Source organism: Haemaphysalis longicornis, unplaced genomic scaffold, assembly GCF_048455015.1.
Source record: "Haemaphysalis longicornis isolate Haplotype H1 unplaced genomic scaffold, Haemaphysalis longicornis Haplotype H1 scaffold_4, whole genome shotgun sequence".
NCBI classification, from domain to species: domain Eukaryota; kingdom Metazoa; phylum Arthropoda; class Arachnida; order Ixodida; family Ixodidae; genus Haemaphysalis; species Haemaphysalis longicornis.
In genome coordinates this window covers 173,547,383-173,563,677 of record NW_027526361.1, presented here as the reverse complement: position 1 = coordinate 173,563,677, position 16,295 = coordinate 173,547,383, and the positions used below count along the sequence as shown (strand labels likewise).

At 45.6% G+C, this 16,295-nt stretch overlaps 1 pseudogene; it reads left to right on the top strand.

The window, feature by feature from the left end:
• The window catches only part of LOC144180101 (uncharacterized), a 62,880-nt pseudogene extending 48,185 nt beyond the window's left edge, over positions 1–14,695 (top strand).
• The last annotated feature ends 1,600 nt before the right edge of the window (positions 14,696–16,295 follow it).

Sequence of the window (16,295 nt, the reverse complement as noted above, 5' to 3'; positions counted from 1 at the left end):
GTTTGTTTGTTTGTTTGTTTAACACTGCTAACCATTTTTTTTTGTTCGAGCGGGAGGGCAGGGTACAACGCAAAGAACAATTCCTTAATGTATACAAAACACTCAATGCAGAGTTACTAATTCTTGGAAGGACGCGATTCAGTTATTTGGTTCAAGTCTGGAATAGTGCGGGGGAAACCGCAAATTCCAATGCGTATGTTCACGCAAAGCACAGAGTTTGGGCGTTGGGTTGGGGATGTCTTGAGGGTCTTGTCATTAAGGAGGCAAGAAATTTGGTTGGATCAACAGAAACTTTGCGATTACACAAAAGAGACAAGAAATCAACCAGCGACTTCTTTCTTCGTTCCTTAACGATAGAAATATTGTGAGCTGGAATCAGGTCGGAGGGGGAGTCCGTCTGTAAAAAACTTAGAATAGATAAACCTAATTGCCTTGAATCCCCTCACCCTTTCTAATGTTTTGTTTAGTATTTCTGTAGAAAGGCGGCCTTCCTTTCGTGCTTAGGAAAAATTGAGCTCGTTTTGGGTGTCCCCGCAACGCGAGTATTTATACCTGATAAGGTGTTTGAGTCTTCAATCATGACAAATCCTCCGTAGTGCTGTTCTTTAACCAAATTACACTTTTTTTATTTCCGAATGTTTTGTATGTTGCACGACTCGTGATCCGCTCGGACTCGGCACTAGCAACGCGGGGTCGGGACAGTTTATCGAACGCCGTTTTATCGAACGCCGTTTCATAGAACGCCCTTTTATCGAACGCTCTTTTCTAGCGCTGTTTTATCGACGGATGTTTTATCGAAGCAGTTTTATCGAAAGTGTTCTTCCCGGCGTTTTCTTGTAACAAAATGTGCAGTACGTACTTTCCGTTTCCTTCTCGATATGTAATTTGAAATCTTGTCTCCACAGCGAGCCTATTGAACAGAATCTGTAGTCTTTGAACAAGCTGTCTTTCATTTCCTGCGTGATTTTTTCTGATGCGCAAAATTAGTCTTCACAATCTTTTTGTTCTGTTCATTGCGCAGGTGGTACTGCCATAACGAATGTCCTTGTGCATCTAGTCCCCCCTTTAATCAGAATATTACGGCATTGTGGCGTATAGACTGGAATGTCTCGATATGCGTGATATTTTTTGTATACACGCTTGTGTGTAGACACACAATCTAATTATTTCGCCGCATATCTGCTACATAAGCAAGGCACTTCTTGGCGCTTGTGGGTCCAATGCCAAAAAACCTAACTGGAACGCTAGCTGAAGTCTCTCCCGATTTCTGCCTTCCTGGTTGTTAATGGGCACTGAGTTCAGTTGCTAAGGGAAGATAGTTACAAAACTAGTCACCATACTACAGGTTGGTTCATTTTCATCTCTCCCCCTTGTTGCACCCCGGCATGTCCGAGGTTTTTAGCCCATACTCTTTTACTTTTTTATCACAAGGCATAAAAAACCGTAGATCAAAATAGTAAACACCAAAAAGAGAGAAATCGGGAAGGTCTACTCAACACAACGCCGTCACCCAATTACCTGTAAATAAAAATGTAAAATTGAAAAAACAATGAGAACGATCAAACAAAATCTAATATGGTCCGTGGGATTAGCCGAACAAAGCACTAAAAAAAAACAACCAATTGCGCTCTCTGGTCTGGCGTGTGTCTCCAAGGCCACCAAGGAAACGTGAGGTTGGTGAATCAAAAAAAAGGGCGTAAGAGGGCTGACGCATAAGTAGAGAATTCTACGAAATCCTGTATCTTTTTATTTGAGCTTGATTAACGAAAAACATGAATTGTGAAGGGATGGTCCTAGATTGTCCTAGTTTACGTGTTTTCCTGGTGCGAGGTGACATAAGACGATTCTTCCTGCTTCACGAGTTCACTTATGACGAGTTGACAGTGCCGCGCTTACTTGTGACGACTTCTCCTAGACTCCACCACTTTTGTTGGGGCCTCACTTCCACTGTCGGAACCCCCCTGCTCCACTCATGTAGCGCTAATCTTTCCAAAGTTGTTGACTTGAAATGTTTTAGATAGAAACAATGGGACCACATTATTCGAGTGGGAGTCGCGTGCAAAACACGTGCCTAAAAAAATTGGGGGAGGACAAGACTTTGGATCACGTAATTATGAACCGTGGCGCAAGGGGTATAGTTGACAACAGCAACCTAAATGCGCCGATACACATCTAAGGAATATTGCCTGCGGGGTTAGGGTTGCTACTATAGTGGCAAATTCCGTAATATAAACAAGGGGGGCATACATTCTTGGGCGCAATCAATGGAGACGCAGAAAAATAAAAAAATTCTGATAAACAAAGGTGATCAAAAACACGAGAAAGACGCATCAACCAGGTTTTTGTATGCAATGCACGGCGCAGAATATGTAGAATAAAGCTAACTGCAAGTTAGGGTAATGCGATGGCCGGTAAAACAAAATAATCCCAAAAAATTACAATGAAAGCCGCAAAACCACACTATCGATAAAACGGACGTAGGTGGTTCGACAAAACGGCATTCGATAAAACGGCGTTTTACAAAACAGGTATTTTTTTACATAAAGCCGTTCGAAAAAACGGCGTTCGATAAACTGTCTGGGAACCTGGGAACGCACCAGACGGCTGCTGTTGTTTTCGCACATACCCAGATGGAGGCAGCAGCTATAAGGCTTATGCGAAGAAGGGGAAGGTGAGGGGGAAGAGCGGAAGAACGAACAGCTTAGGGGGTCGGCTGGGGCGGCACGTTGCCGCCGGCTCGTGGACACAAGTTCACAGGCGCAAATTAGCGTTTCAATCGCACTACTGCTTCTGTCGTGACAGCACTTACAGTTACAGTTTGCACATGATAGGCAGATCTTTACAAAGCAACGTACTGAGCTTGCCGGTCGCTGTGTGCGCCACGGCACGCCATGTGAGATGAATCGTGATCTCTAGCCTAAGTCGCAACTTTTGATGGGAAGCCTTGGGTTCGAGCCCGAACGATGCTGATTTTTTTTTTTCATGACACCAGGTATTATCTTATTGTAAAATGTTTATTTTAGCTCTGTTCTACGCAGCCTCCTCTGACATAGGGGTGGTATGTTGTCTGTTAGGCAGGTTTAAGGGCTAGGCACGGCGTATCAATACGTTCAATTATTGCTCTTCATCGAAGCGGATGTGCCGGGCATGTACCTGTCTCGGAGCGTTATATCACGATCTATAACGCAATCAAGAGGGCTGACAGCGTGGTCAGAGGGGCTCACATAATTTAAAACTATGAGGAGACGCTACGGTGCAACTTTGTCTCTGTCCCCTACAAAAGAACCCTGCTCGAGCCTATGCCTTTAATTTTACCTGTTAGAGCTACAAGCCGTAATGACGTTGGACGTGAGGTTCTGCAGTTCTCGGCCTGTTCATTCGACCGTGTCACTGCTCTACCACCATGTGTGCTTACCGGAACAAAATCCAGAGGTGTTCCTCTAGTGTGAAGAAAGAAGACCAGCGACGCTGTATTCGTGTATAACTACCCCAAGATATATCTTGTGGCTCACTGTATTCACCAAACGGAGGTAGAAACACATAACTTCTTATACTTAATTGCAAATTATTTCTTCCATAATGTCTTTTTGCACAGTTTCTACAAAAACAGCAGTTAAAGCCGTACCATTCAATCTGCGTAGAAGGCCATGTACTGACAGAACACGGGAATTCTGCAACGTTTTGAACTGCACGGTGAGCTGACTAATAATTCTGGTGGATATATATTCGAGACTCGGTGTAACAATACAGTCGTCTTAGGGGGCAGATTGAAGTATAATTTATTTTTCAAGACATTTATAACATTCTTAGAGCTATAGATTTAAACCAGCTATATGGCCAGAGCTTATGATTCTTTGTCGACGCGACCCGATAGACGTACGCAATTTCGGTCACAACCCAGCGTAAGACCGCTTCGCAGTAAAAAGTAGAGTTTATTAAATTGCAAAGTGCACTGAAAACCTCGCATTCTGGAAAGCCGACTTGGGGATGCCGCTGCCTCTTTGCGCAACTTCATTGTATAGGGATACGGCACTTTGTCAGCACGCACCCTGAGGAGCAGGAGCAGCCAATTGGCATCGGTAAGTTTTTCGCTGGCGACCCATGAGAGGAAAAAGGGGGTGCGTCCACCGTGAGAACATCCAAAGCCCACCCAGCGCATTGCTCTTCCCTGGACAGCGCCGTCTGTTCCGAGCACCCGGGGATCCCATAATAAAAGCATCTTGTCCAGGCAAGTTTTTTTTATATATATTTTGGTAGAACAACAGAAACAGAAAACACCCTTTAGATTTTCTCCTTTCTCTAATTACGCAAATGCCACGGGTTTTTATTCCGTCTTTATGCCCGAAATACGTATCTGCTTGTGGACGTTCGCCCTACATACGCAATCTGTCTAGGGACCTTTATCGATCGCTTTCGACACGATCGTGTTCCTGCTCAATGCTTGCAAAACTGCGCTTGAAGTTTCCCTATTAAAAAGCAAAGGCCGAATACCCGCTTTGCTACGCTACTTTGCCGTGGGAGTAAAAATATCAGAGATTACGTAAATGCATCCAAACGAGACAAATTAAAAAAATTCAATATCAGCAACAGAGTGTGGAAAGATTGGACGACAGCTAAAAATACCAGGCGGTGGACCACTCACGAAACACGAACCAAGATGGGGCGAAATATAAACACAAAATTCGCAATTCAGATATTTGCGGAAATACGGAGGGCCGAGTAACGGTTAGGCTGATCTAGATCATTTGCATAATGCCAAAACAAGGCGTACGCATCGGGGAAGCTACTATGCACGCTGGAGAAGCGACACTGCCCTTAGGCGTGCTTGCATATCAGAAGCGAACATAACGAAATGCACATCCTCGCACTGAACGCTCTGCGAAGAAAAATTATTTTTGCGGCCGGAAAAGCCGGAGTGCTTGAGCTGTTTTGTTGTTTTTGCTTAGGACGCATTATTTCCCAAGCATTCCATTTGACAAAAAGCAAGACCCTGTTTGGAATACTGAACATCGAGGTGGAAGCCTCGCATGCAATTTGCGATCGTAATACTTTCCCACGTAGAATACTGATTTCAAACGCTCCCATCTCCGGCGTCATTTATTACATCGGCCTTTCTTTGCTGCTGAAGTGGAGCCCTCTCCCCGGGTCTTAAGGTCCCGAGCTTGTGATGCAGCTCCAATAGCTGTCGAGCAGCGGCCGATTTTTTTCTTCGTTATGTGTTGCTGATCAAAGCAGTTATGAGTCTTCATGCGTAATGTCAAACCAAAACTTCGGGCATTTAATAAACAGTAGCTACATTCGGGATTCGAGACGCGCCATTACGAAGGGCTCTGAATGTTTTAAAGGCGGAAGTTGTAGGGGCCAAATTCAGCGAAAAAGCGCTGTCGTGGTTGCTGCCGCTGTTGTCTGGTTAGAAAAACCGCCGTCGGAGTATGGAGCAAAAAATTAAAAAAACGCCTGTGATCCGGTAGGATTTGAAACGGGAGCTGCGCTAAAGCTCACTGCTCTACCGACAGTGCTATCTCCTTTTTTTTTTCTTTTTTTGCATTGGATATTACGCTCAAACATGCCAGTACGAGGACCCTACATAGTCAAGCAAACAAGAAAATGCACTAAGTTTAGGAAAAGCACAAATATCTCAAAATTCAGGCAAACGCACATAAGTGAACCAGTGAGGACGGTAGTCGAAAGAATTATACACACTATGTACAAATGCCACAGTTTCCCGGACCGTGCTGATATAGGTGGCTCACCATGCCCATCACGTAAACGACATCACCACAGACAGTGCAAACCAAATAAAAGAAATATGTCATAGGGTTGCTCCCTAAGATAGCCGAATGGCAAAAACCGGATTGAGAAATGCGTGATATTGAATTGAATTGAATTTTAATTCCCCCAACTTGTACAGGTGTTGTACAACAGCTGTTCTGAGAGGAAAGCGGGAAGAAAGCTGCTTTACGACGACTTTACACAACCACACCCTCCAGAAAACAAAAACAAAACAAAATCAGCAGACAACAGATATAAGCAGTTATAACATTTTGCTGCTCGTGTCAACTAATACAAAATCAACGGATTAACCTCACTAGACACCAATGCAAATAATTAACATTACAAATATCAATGCAAATATTATGCATTGCAAAAGCGAGCGTTAAACACAGTAGAATATGTAGGAAAATACGAATGCTAGCAACCATAACGCGTGGGAACAATTAGTTAAACATACTTCCGAAGCAATTTCTAGACGGGCATTGCAAGCTGGCTTCTGTGATGTTAAAAGTGTTAACCGTATGGGGAAGACTGTACTGAAGCATTTGCACGCCATAATTTGTACGCGGGGTTGGGACATACCCCGGATTGGGTCATGAGACCTGGTTACTTATACGGATGTGTTTTCGCTCAATTTAGATGTGAAGGTTATGTTTGTCCCACGTAGCCCGTACAATGCTACATTTTTTCAGTAATGCATTAGTGTGAGCGTTATAGCCCTGGTTTCCAACGGCTCGTAGGGCCTGTTTTTGGAGAGTTAATAAGCTATGCAAGGACGTTTTTGTATGGTTACCCTATACCAAGTGACAGTAAACCCAATGGGATGTAAATCGACCATTGCAACGGGTAATTCTTCCTTTGTAGGTGACAGTGTCTGGCCTCTTCTTAGTACATCCACAACCCTAATCAACTTTGTTTTCCCGCCGTCGGAGTGGAAGTCATATTGCAAGTATTCATGAAAAGGAATACCAAGTGTTGTAGCGGTTGGTAAAGTTTCGATCTCATTGTTCTTCAGCCCAAGTCTTTCGCACATATGGCACATCATACCTTTTGAGCGAAATAAAACAGCCACCTAATTTGGCACTGTCCCAAATTTAAGCGTTACAGAAACTTCAAGCCTCCTCCAAATGCCTTCTCCTCATACATCGACCCTCGAACACTGGAACCCTCCACGCTGACTTTAATTGCGCACTACTTTCTAGAAAGCGGTCTAGCGCGAGCAGTTTAGAACCGTGAGCCTGCTCTCCTCACCCCACGTGGCCTCTTCCGCCTTCGTAAGGAGCCAACCAGCTTCAACTTGAACGGTTTATTTTCAAGATGTCCCAAGCCTCGAATATCCCACCCTCTACTCCCACTTCCCCCACTTGACCTAGTGTCTTCCTAATGTAATAAAGGCTATCTCCTCCATTTTTGAGCAGTTAATAATCAAAGAAACTTTCAAAGACAACTTATAAAGTTAATGTAGTGAATCGTTTGGTTTTTACAAGATCGTTCGCATCTTTTCATACAAAAAATAGACTTCGCTAATCTGCATTGATGATACAATTTGCCTTCTCATCTATTTTGACCGAATGGCTGTAAATAATAGTGTACCCGATATACTTCCTTGGGGTACAGCTTGAGTTACATGTTGGAAGGAGGGCGATTCCCGGTCCATGGATACGCACTGCTTTCTGTCTTTCAAGTAGCATTTAGATCTAGTGTAATACCTAGAATACCATAAAAGGTAATTTTCCTATTAAAATGATATGATTGAGTCTATGGAAGGCTTGGAAAAGTCCAGGAAAACGCAAGTGTAAAGCTTTAGAACCGAAGCATTTCATGTCGGGGCTGTGTCCCTCCCTTGTCGTTGTCGTTGTTGCGCCGTCCACATCCCCACTGCGCATGCTCGGCTTGCTGAACGCCCGGTGGTGTCTTACTCTTCTATGGCTCCTGGAGCGACAGTGTTGCCGGTGTTTTCCTGGGCCGGCACGAGACGAACACGCTTCCCCTTTAAGGGCTCCTGGAGCGACAGTTATGCCGGTGTCTTCCTAGGCCGGCACGAGACGAGCATGCTTCACGCGCCTTCGACGTACGTTTCATCGTCGTCGGCGGCGGCGTGCGTCGGCGAGTCTCGGCGGGCCGTGATTACAAGCAGCCCAAAACCATCCGGGGAACGTGCATCGACCTCATCTTCAGCAACTTTAGGGTTCATCCGCTACAACAGCCCTTGACTTTACATTTCACAGATCACAAGGCGGTCATAAAGCGAAACGCCAACCACAGCTCGACGTCACCTACGTTGAACATGATGATGATAATGCTTAAATAAAGACAGTGTTACCACGTACAACGTCTCTCTCTCTCTCTCTCTCTCTCTCTCTCTCTCTCTCTCTCTCTCTCTCTCTCTCTCTCTCTCTCTCTCTCTCTATCTCTCTCTCTCTCTCTCTCTCTCTCTCTCTCTCTCTCTCTCACTCTCTCTCTCTCTCTCTCTCTCTCTCTCTCTATTCAATGCCTCTCCACTCTAACACCCCCCACCCCCACCCCCCGCCAATAAAATTACACCATCTTCCCGTAGGGGAACCCTGAGTAGTATGCGAAACAGCCATGGGTTCAACGCAATTTCCCATTTCGTAGTTCCGGTAAGTGAAAAGTGTGGTAGTTACCATGGAAACCAAACGGTAAATATAACGGTAGCTACGTACCTCAACCTCACGGACATGACGAACTGAAAACTAATGGGCACTTGAATCGACACCATGCCTGCTTCGCATAATCCTCAGGGTTCCCCTACAGAAAATGGTGTAATTTTGTTTACTTTCAGTTTCATCCAATATAAATTCTTTTTGATACAGCATTGCCGTCACCGTTGACATACCTGACGTAAAACATTACTGGCAATCTTTTATTTCCGAACTACACCTACAACTTGGGATAACCTCTTAAACAATTTCTTCTGCTACCCCCCAAAAATTGTAACAATGAAGTAGGCCGATAGTTACCAAAATAGTTTTTGCTTCCATATTAAAAATCGCTGTCACCTTGGTCGTTTTGATATGCTCAGGGAATGTACCAGTTATTAGGACAAGGTTAAAAATACGAGCCAAGATGTGACTTATACGCTCGACAACAAATATAGCTGGCTCACCTTTAAACCCCTTTATATCTTCACATTTATAAAATGAGAAGCTACTGAGAGCCTATCGGAGCCATAAGCAGGATCTAAGACCACTGGGTTGGCTACAGCAGTATCCAAACAATATAAATCCGTGGCATAAGGAGTGCTACCTATTAGAGGCGTAATGTATGCGTTAAATTTATTTGCTAGCTCTATTCTTTCTTTCCTGGGCGTTCGCTGCGTGGAAGATAATTCTTAAGTTTTAGAATCCCACCATATCTACAATGTCCGTACATTTACTGGCAGCTGTTTTAAAATTCAGGAAAACACAAGCACGCTCGAGAAGATGAAAATGGTCCGGTGGCTGCGATCGTGCCGCACCGACACTATACACAAGCGCATATTGTTCGCGAAAAATTGACTTAGTTCCCCGAGGTTCCTCGGCATTGTGGTATATCATTCAACACTTTTACAGGGTACACAATCCGATGAGCGAGAAAAGGTCACTGAGCAGTTTTTTCTCACTTACAAGAATCGAATAGTATAGGGGTGATGTTTGTGTCGTTTTTAAGAGTCTGCTGCAGAACATTAAAAAAAAAACACAGCATCCCTACACGAAACAAATCAGTGATCAATTGTCTAGGGTTGGTTACACAAGCAGCAGCTAACCGAAAGATGAACAAATACCCCTGTAGTGTTGACCCATGTATTTACAGAGAACGTAGAAGTGTGCTACTTAAAAAAAAGTACAGTAATAACTCGTCAACTCGAATTCGCGTATCTCGAAAAATCGGCTAAGTCGACATTTTCCGCGCCACCGAAGCATTCCCTTTACGAACTCCACAAGTGAACTGAGACGGGCTAGTTGGTGCATGATGCCACTTAGAAAAAAAAAACAGCGCCAAAAAACGATACGACAGGGAGTAAACACAGACACTGCGCTGAACTGCCAACTGAGGTTTATTTAGAAGAACAATGAATATATACTACAATCAAAAACAAGGAGGACAGAAGGAAATCCATAACAAAAACACACAAAAAAATGCACAAAGAAAGGAAGTTGATCGTGGAAATGAAAGCAACCACGTGTAATGCGTTGATCATGATCCAAGGTATCTTATTTCCCTGTCGTACAACTCGATAGAGGGTGTGCTCACGCACCTATCTCCCATTGTGTGGATGACGAAAGCCTCGTGAATCTCCCTCGTGCGCTCCTCGCGATACCGCTTCAGGATGACGGTGCGGTCAAATGCTGGTGGGGATATCTTGCATTGCTGGCACTTTGCACAGTGTGCAGCCAGATTGCTGCCAGTGCCTGTCCGTATCGTGTTTGCGTGCTCCCTGAGCCGGTCATTAATGCAGCGGCCAGTTGGCCCGACAAAGCTTTTGCCACACGAGAGCTCAATCTTCTACACCATATCTTCTATACACTCCCTGAAGCGATTGGCGTGCTTCTCGCTGCATTTTTTGCTGTTTACCGGCCCCGCATTCACCCGGCCGCACATACCGCTAAGTTTGCTATGCGCCGAAAAAACAACACGCACGCCCGCGCGACCACCCGCCTTCTTAATCCGATGGGACACGCTATGGACATACGGTATCACCGCAATTCTTGAGGCCCCTTCTTTCCTTGTTCATGGTGTCGTTGCGTGTGGGTCTGCGAAATCAAAGTCTCCGCTATCGCGCTGAGCAGCTCGCTCAGCAGCTCGCTTGCGAGGTCCGCAGCGTCAAGGGCGCCGGCGCAGGAGGCAGAAAGGTGCATACTGGCAGGCTCTCCCCCGGAGCACGAAGGACGACACACGAGCGAATATTACGGAAACCGTTGCTTCTCTTCGGGATAGCTACAGCAAGCTAGTGCTCTCGGACAAGGAAGGTGGCTTCGCCGTTTTTGACTCCGGCAACTACGAGCAGAGGGTACAAGCTTCAATGGAGGGCAATTTTTGCCGAGTCAGCGTCAAGCGAGCCGGATTGAAGAGGGATGCTGCTAGCCTATGTGAAGAGGTGGGCCTGGCACGGTTGGCGGAATCTGTCAAGAAGACGAAGGGACTCTGCCTCAGCATTTTTTTTTCTGCGAAGACTCACAAGGAGGGGTGCCCTTTCCGCGCGATTGTCTCCGAAAGAGGCACTTGGCAACGGTTGGTGGGGATCTCCCTTCAGAAACATCTCTCTGCGTTGCCTGTGAAAGACCCGTTTCTTGTTAGGAGCCCCGTGGAAGTGTCCCGTTTTCTTGTGCCGTTTTGTCCAGCCGAGGTGAGAGCTCTATCAGTGGACATTAAGGATTTGTACTACTCGCTTCCGCGGGAGAAAATCCTTGATGTGATCCAGGAAGCCATCGACGAGTGTGGCGCCGTCCGCTTCCAGGACGCTTGCGGAACCAGCACCAGTGGCTTTATGGAGCTGCTTCCCTTTCACCTGCGCTCCTCTTTGGTGGAGCTTTCTGGCGAACGTTACGTTCAGAAGTCGGGTGCGTGTATCGGGTCTCGCCTGGCACCCGTGTTAAGTGACCTCCTGCTGGCTCGGTATGACCGCGCCCTCTTGAACAGCCTGGATGAACCTAACATTGTACGCGTATTTCGATACGTGGATGATTTTCTAATCTTATTTCGTCCCAAACTAGGCGAGTCACGAGTGCTGTCATGCGACATAGTCACCACCTTCGAGAGCACCCTTGAAGACTTAACCTTAACCTATGAACTCCCATCAGAAAACAGCCTTAGGTTTCTTGATCTAGTGCTGCACTTTAGCCATGATCATGTTTGCTGGAAATACGCGCCTCGTTCAAAGAAGAGCCTGCTGCCGTACACATCAGCCCATTCCAAGTGGTTGAAGAGTGGCATTGCTCTCTAGACTCTCGGCAATGCGGAATGCTTTAGAGAGGTCGTGCCTTCATGGTGTGCAGGACAGCTTTTGGGGACCAGATATAAAGGCTGACTGATGCAGGTTTTCCGCGCGAGCTGCTCAGCGCGCTAGCGGAGAGTTTGATTTCGCAGACCCACAAGCAACGCACGCAATGCACAAGGTAAAAAGGGGCCCCAAGAATTGCGGTGATACCGTATATCCATAGCGTGTCCCATCGGATTAAGAAGGCGGGTGGTCGCGCGGGCGTGCGTGTTGTTTTTTCGGCGCATAGCAAACTTAGCGGTATGTGCGGCCGGGTGAATGCGGGGCCGGTAAACAGCAAAAAATGCAGCGAGAAGCACGCCAATCGCTTCAGGGACTGTATAGAAGGTGTGGTGTACAAGATTGAGCTCTCGTGTGGCAAAATCTATGTTGGGCAAACTGGCCGCTGCATTAATGACCGCCTCAGAGAGCACGCAAACACGATACGGACAGGCACTGGCAGCAATCTAGCTGCACACTGTGCAAAGTGCCAGCAATGCAAGATATCCCCACCAGCATTTGACCGCACCGTCATCCTGAAGCGGTATCGCGAGCAGCGCACGAGGGGGATTCACGAGGCTTTCGTCATCCACACAATGGGAGATCCACACAATGGGAGATAGGTGCGTGAGCACACCCTCTATCGAGTTGTACGAGAGGGAGATAAGATACCTAGGATCATGATCAACGCATTATACGTGGCTGCTTTCATTTCCAGAATCAACTTCCATTTCTTTGTGCATTTTTTTGTGCTTTTTTGTTATAGACTTTCTTCTCTCCTCCTTGTTTTTGATTCTAGTATATATTCATTGTTCTTCTAAATAAACCTGAGTTGGCAGTTCAGCGCAGTGTTTGTCTTTACTCCCTGTCGTATCGTTTCTTGGCGCTGTTTTTTTTTCTAAATTCCCTATACGTCCCATGTATTTGTTGCCCTTTAGTTCGAAGTGCTTTTGGGACAAACTGTAGATATCTATTTATGGTAACGGCACGGTAACAATTTATGCAAGGTAGCAATACACGCTATGAACCTATACACCTTCCCTTTGAGCCAAACATCTATGGCAGATGCCTTCCTCCAGTTGTGGACATAAATAAACTGATAATAACGATAATAATAATACTGGTAATAATAATAAGAACGATAATACTAACAACAACAACGCATCCTAAATAACAACGTCAACAAAGGCAATAAAAAGGTAATGGAAAAGAGTGCGGGTAAGCTCACACTGTTCTATTAGCTATTGTGTATATTGCTACAAATACATTTTGCTGCATACCATGCATTCACTTAATGAAAATGCGAAACACATGATAAAAAACACATTAAATTAAAAATGCATGTGTAAACATAGACGTGTAGCTAATGTAGTCATTGGATTAATTGCCAGATGTTGTGCCACACATGTCATATACAATTCAAGACGCAAAGAAGACAACCAGAATGTAATAAATAATTAGCCACATTTATCCTCACTTAAAGTGTAAAGATACTCCTGAAACCGCATCTTGCTATGTATTGCAAACGTAGAAAATGAAACGGGCCAGCATGCAGGTCGTACCTCTCGTCCGCTGGGATCCGAAAACAATTTATGCCGGAGTGGCGTGATGAATTTTGACAACTCTCAGCACAGCCCGATTTTTAATGACGGCGTGAATGCATTCATGCACCCGTTTCGATGAAACAAATATTACGGTGGTAAAAGCGGCTTTTGGGACACCGTAGACCGTAGCATACCTGCGCGCGCGACGCGACAAGAAACGCCCCTTTTCGGCGGAGCGAGATACGAAGGCGCGGTTCCCGTTTTCCACTCCGGGTGCCTTGTATTTCCGCAATCTCGAACTGCAACATTTAGGTTCATTTTCCTATTAAAAACTTCGCAGTTAATAAGTAACCTGGTAATAAATAGGGAATGCAACAACAACGTTCATTTATGCTCGTATGTAGCACCGCCCCCAAACATTAGGATCGCTGCGGTCACGGGACAGAAAAACGGCGGTTTCCTCCCCCTGGTAGTACTACTACTTTTATAGACCAACGTTGCCCTACTCCACGAGTGTTCCAAGCGGAACGTAGATCCTATCTAATAGAACCTGTCGTTGCTATTGCTGTTTGATTTCTTAAATGCCGCCAAGAGGTGGCGCGGGCAATAGCAGGCGACGGTTTTCTGCCGTTGATGTAGTATTCCATTTCCTAACCCAAAGACAAATCATTCATGAATTTTCTAATAAAGGAACACTGTAAATATCTCTTGGATATTGATTTTCCGACTTAAATTTGCGTAATATCTTGTACTTGTCCAACAATGTTGACAAGTATGAACATTGACACCAGACTTAGACGTTTAGATTTGGCTATGGTCATATGAGACTATTGCGCAGCTATTGTTTCAATTTGGCCGTGTGGTTGAATCGAGTCCCAAAGACAGACAGACAGACATACAGACAGACCAAAATTTCTGCATTTAAGTAGCCCAAGAAATTCTTATCTTATAAAAAATTGATACAAAATAGAAAAATGGTCCTACGGCCTTCATATTTTGACATAAGACGGCTTATATTTTCCTGGAAATGTGCTTTTTTTATTTGCACGTTTGGGTTTATAGATGAAGCCGATTTTAACACAATCGCTCAGTGGCTAAGGCGTTGTGCTGCTGAGCACGAGGTCGCGGGTTCGATTCCCGGCCGCGTCGGCTGCTTTTCTGATGGAGGCGAAAAGCAAAAACGCCCGTGTGTTCGATATTTCGGCGCACGTTAAAGATCCCCAGCCGGTCAACCTTAATCCGGAGCCCTCCACTACGGCGCGCCTCATCGCCTGCGTTGCGTCGGCGCGTTGAAACCCTACAATCAATCAATCATTTTAACACAATCGGTGTAAGCTTGGTCTTTGTAAGCTGGCTTTCTCACATGGCTTGTTGCGCAGTGACGCCAGGCCACCTGTAATGGCAATATCGGCTCTGACTCTAGTTTGACCGAAAATATCCGAAAAGAAATTATGCGGCAATTACCCGCTAAGAGAACTCCAACTGTGTGCCGAGTTTATTTTCCTGGTCGTAATTAGTTAGCTCACAGTGAAGTGTAAACGCAGCAGAATTGCTGTCTGTTGTCAATACAATGGCCATGAACGGAAGAAGTATGGTTACAGAAAATGGCTGTAATTGCTTAGCGTACCTATTCGGAAACAAAGTATATGCAGTTAGCCTCTAATGCGACTCTATCATTACACACGAGAAGAAAGTCGGAGCTAAACGGAGTTTTTTGTATAGACAAGCGACCGTTCCGTTGTTTCAACTGGGCGGAACTGGGTTTAATTTTATCTTTTTCTGAACTCTCTACCATACTCTTCAAGCTAGCTTTGGCTAACCGGGTGGCGGCCCATATCAATGGCTACCTGAAAGTTATACCCCGAGTGCGTTTTTTTTTCTTCTTTTTTTCATATGTGAAGTGTAGGCGCGGCCTTGCTACTGAGGCTTTATGCGAACGCCACTTGTTCATCTGCAGCGCGGGAACCTGCTTGCAGAGCCTGCTTATGGAAGCCTCAGTGGCGATAGAATTTGCTATCTGAACACGACTTTGCCTTTTCTCTCTGTTCCCTTTGCGGTAGCAGCGGCTGAGTTTCTTTCGTCCTGTAGCGGGGACTACGTCGCCGGCTCGGAGCGCGTAGCTTAAACCATCCGCGGGGGAACCCACCTACTTGCGTTCCAATTGACGGAAGACTTCTATGGAGCTTGGCCGAACGAAAGCGTAGGGTTTGCATTATCTGTCAATTCAAATGGCGAGCTAGCGAGCTTCCACTTCTAACACTCGAGTTGTGATGGCCATTGGGTTCCGTCTTTGTGTTGCATTTTGGTGGTTTGGTTCCGCTTTAACCAATTTCCTTTTCAACTCCTTCAGCTTCTCTGTCTATATTAATTCCCTCAGAAATACGGCGGCTTTCCGAGCTTTTGTTAACATGTTTTATTACATCTTGAGCAGTTGGTCATTCTCTGTAGCGTGCGGGCGCAATTTTGTCGTCCATCTGAACCCCATTTCTCGCACCATCTTCCGGCCATTTTCAGTGCCATAGATGCGGGATTTTCAACCGACGTACATAACTTGTAGTGGCGCCATAATCATCTGTCCACAGCGCACCGAAACCATGTCCTGCCCCAATCATCATCAGCAATTCCTCTTTCTGTCCTGGAGTGTGAGCAATGCCACCCGGCAGAACAGATCCAACAGGACTGCGGGCCTGGGCGGTACCTTATCATCGCCCGTCGCAGTGGCGGCCAGGATTGCTCACCCCCAATAAATGTAGTAAGCCACATCCGTCTTCCGTGTTCACGCTTCTTTTTTATAATGCTTTCGCATTCATGATGATGGTGAAGAGTGTGTTTACATTGTAACCATAGAGAATTGCATGAATCGGCCACAGGCTTCTGACGACAGGTGCCATCGTCTCTAGCCAATTGCACCTTACCGTGGATGTAAGGACTTCAGCTGATTTTCACCGTGCGCCCAACGCTCGTCGCCGACACTGGATCTCCACCAAAAGAGGCCTCAT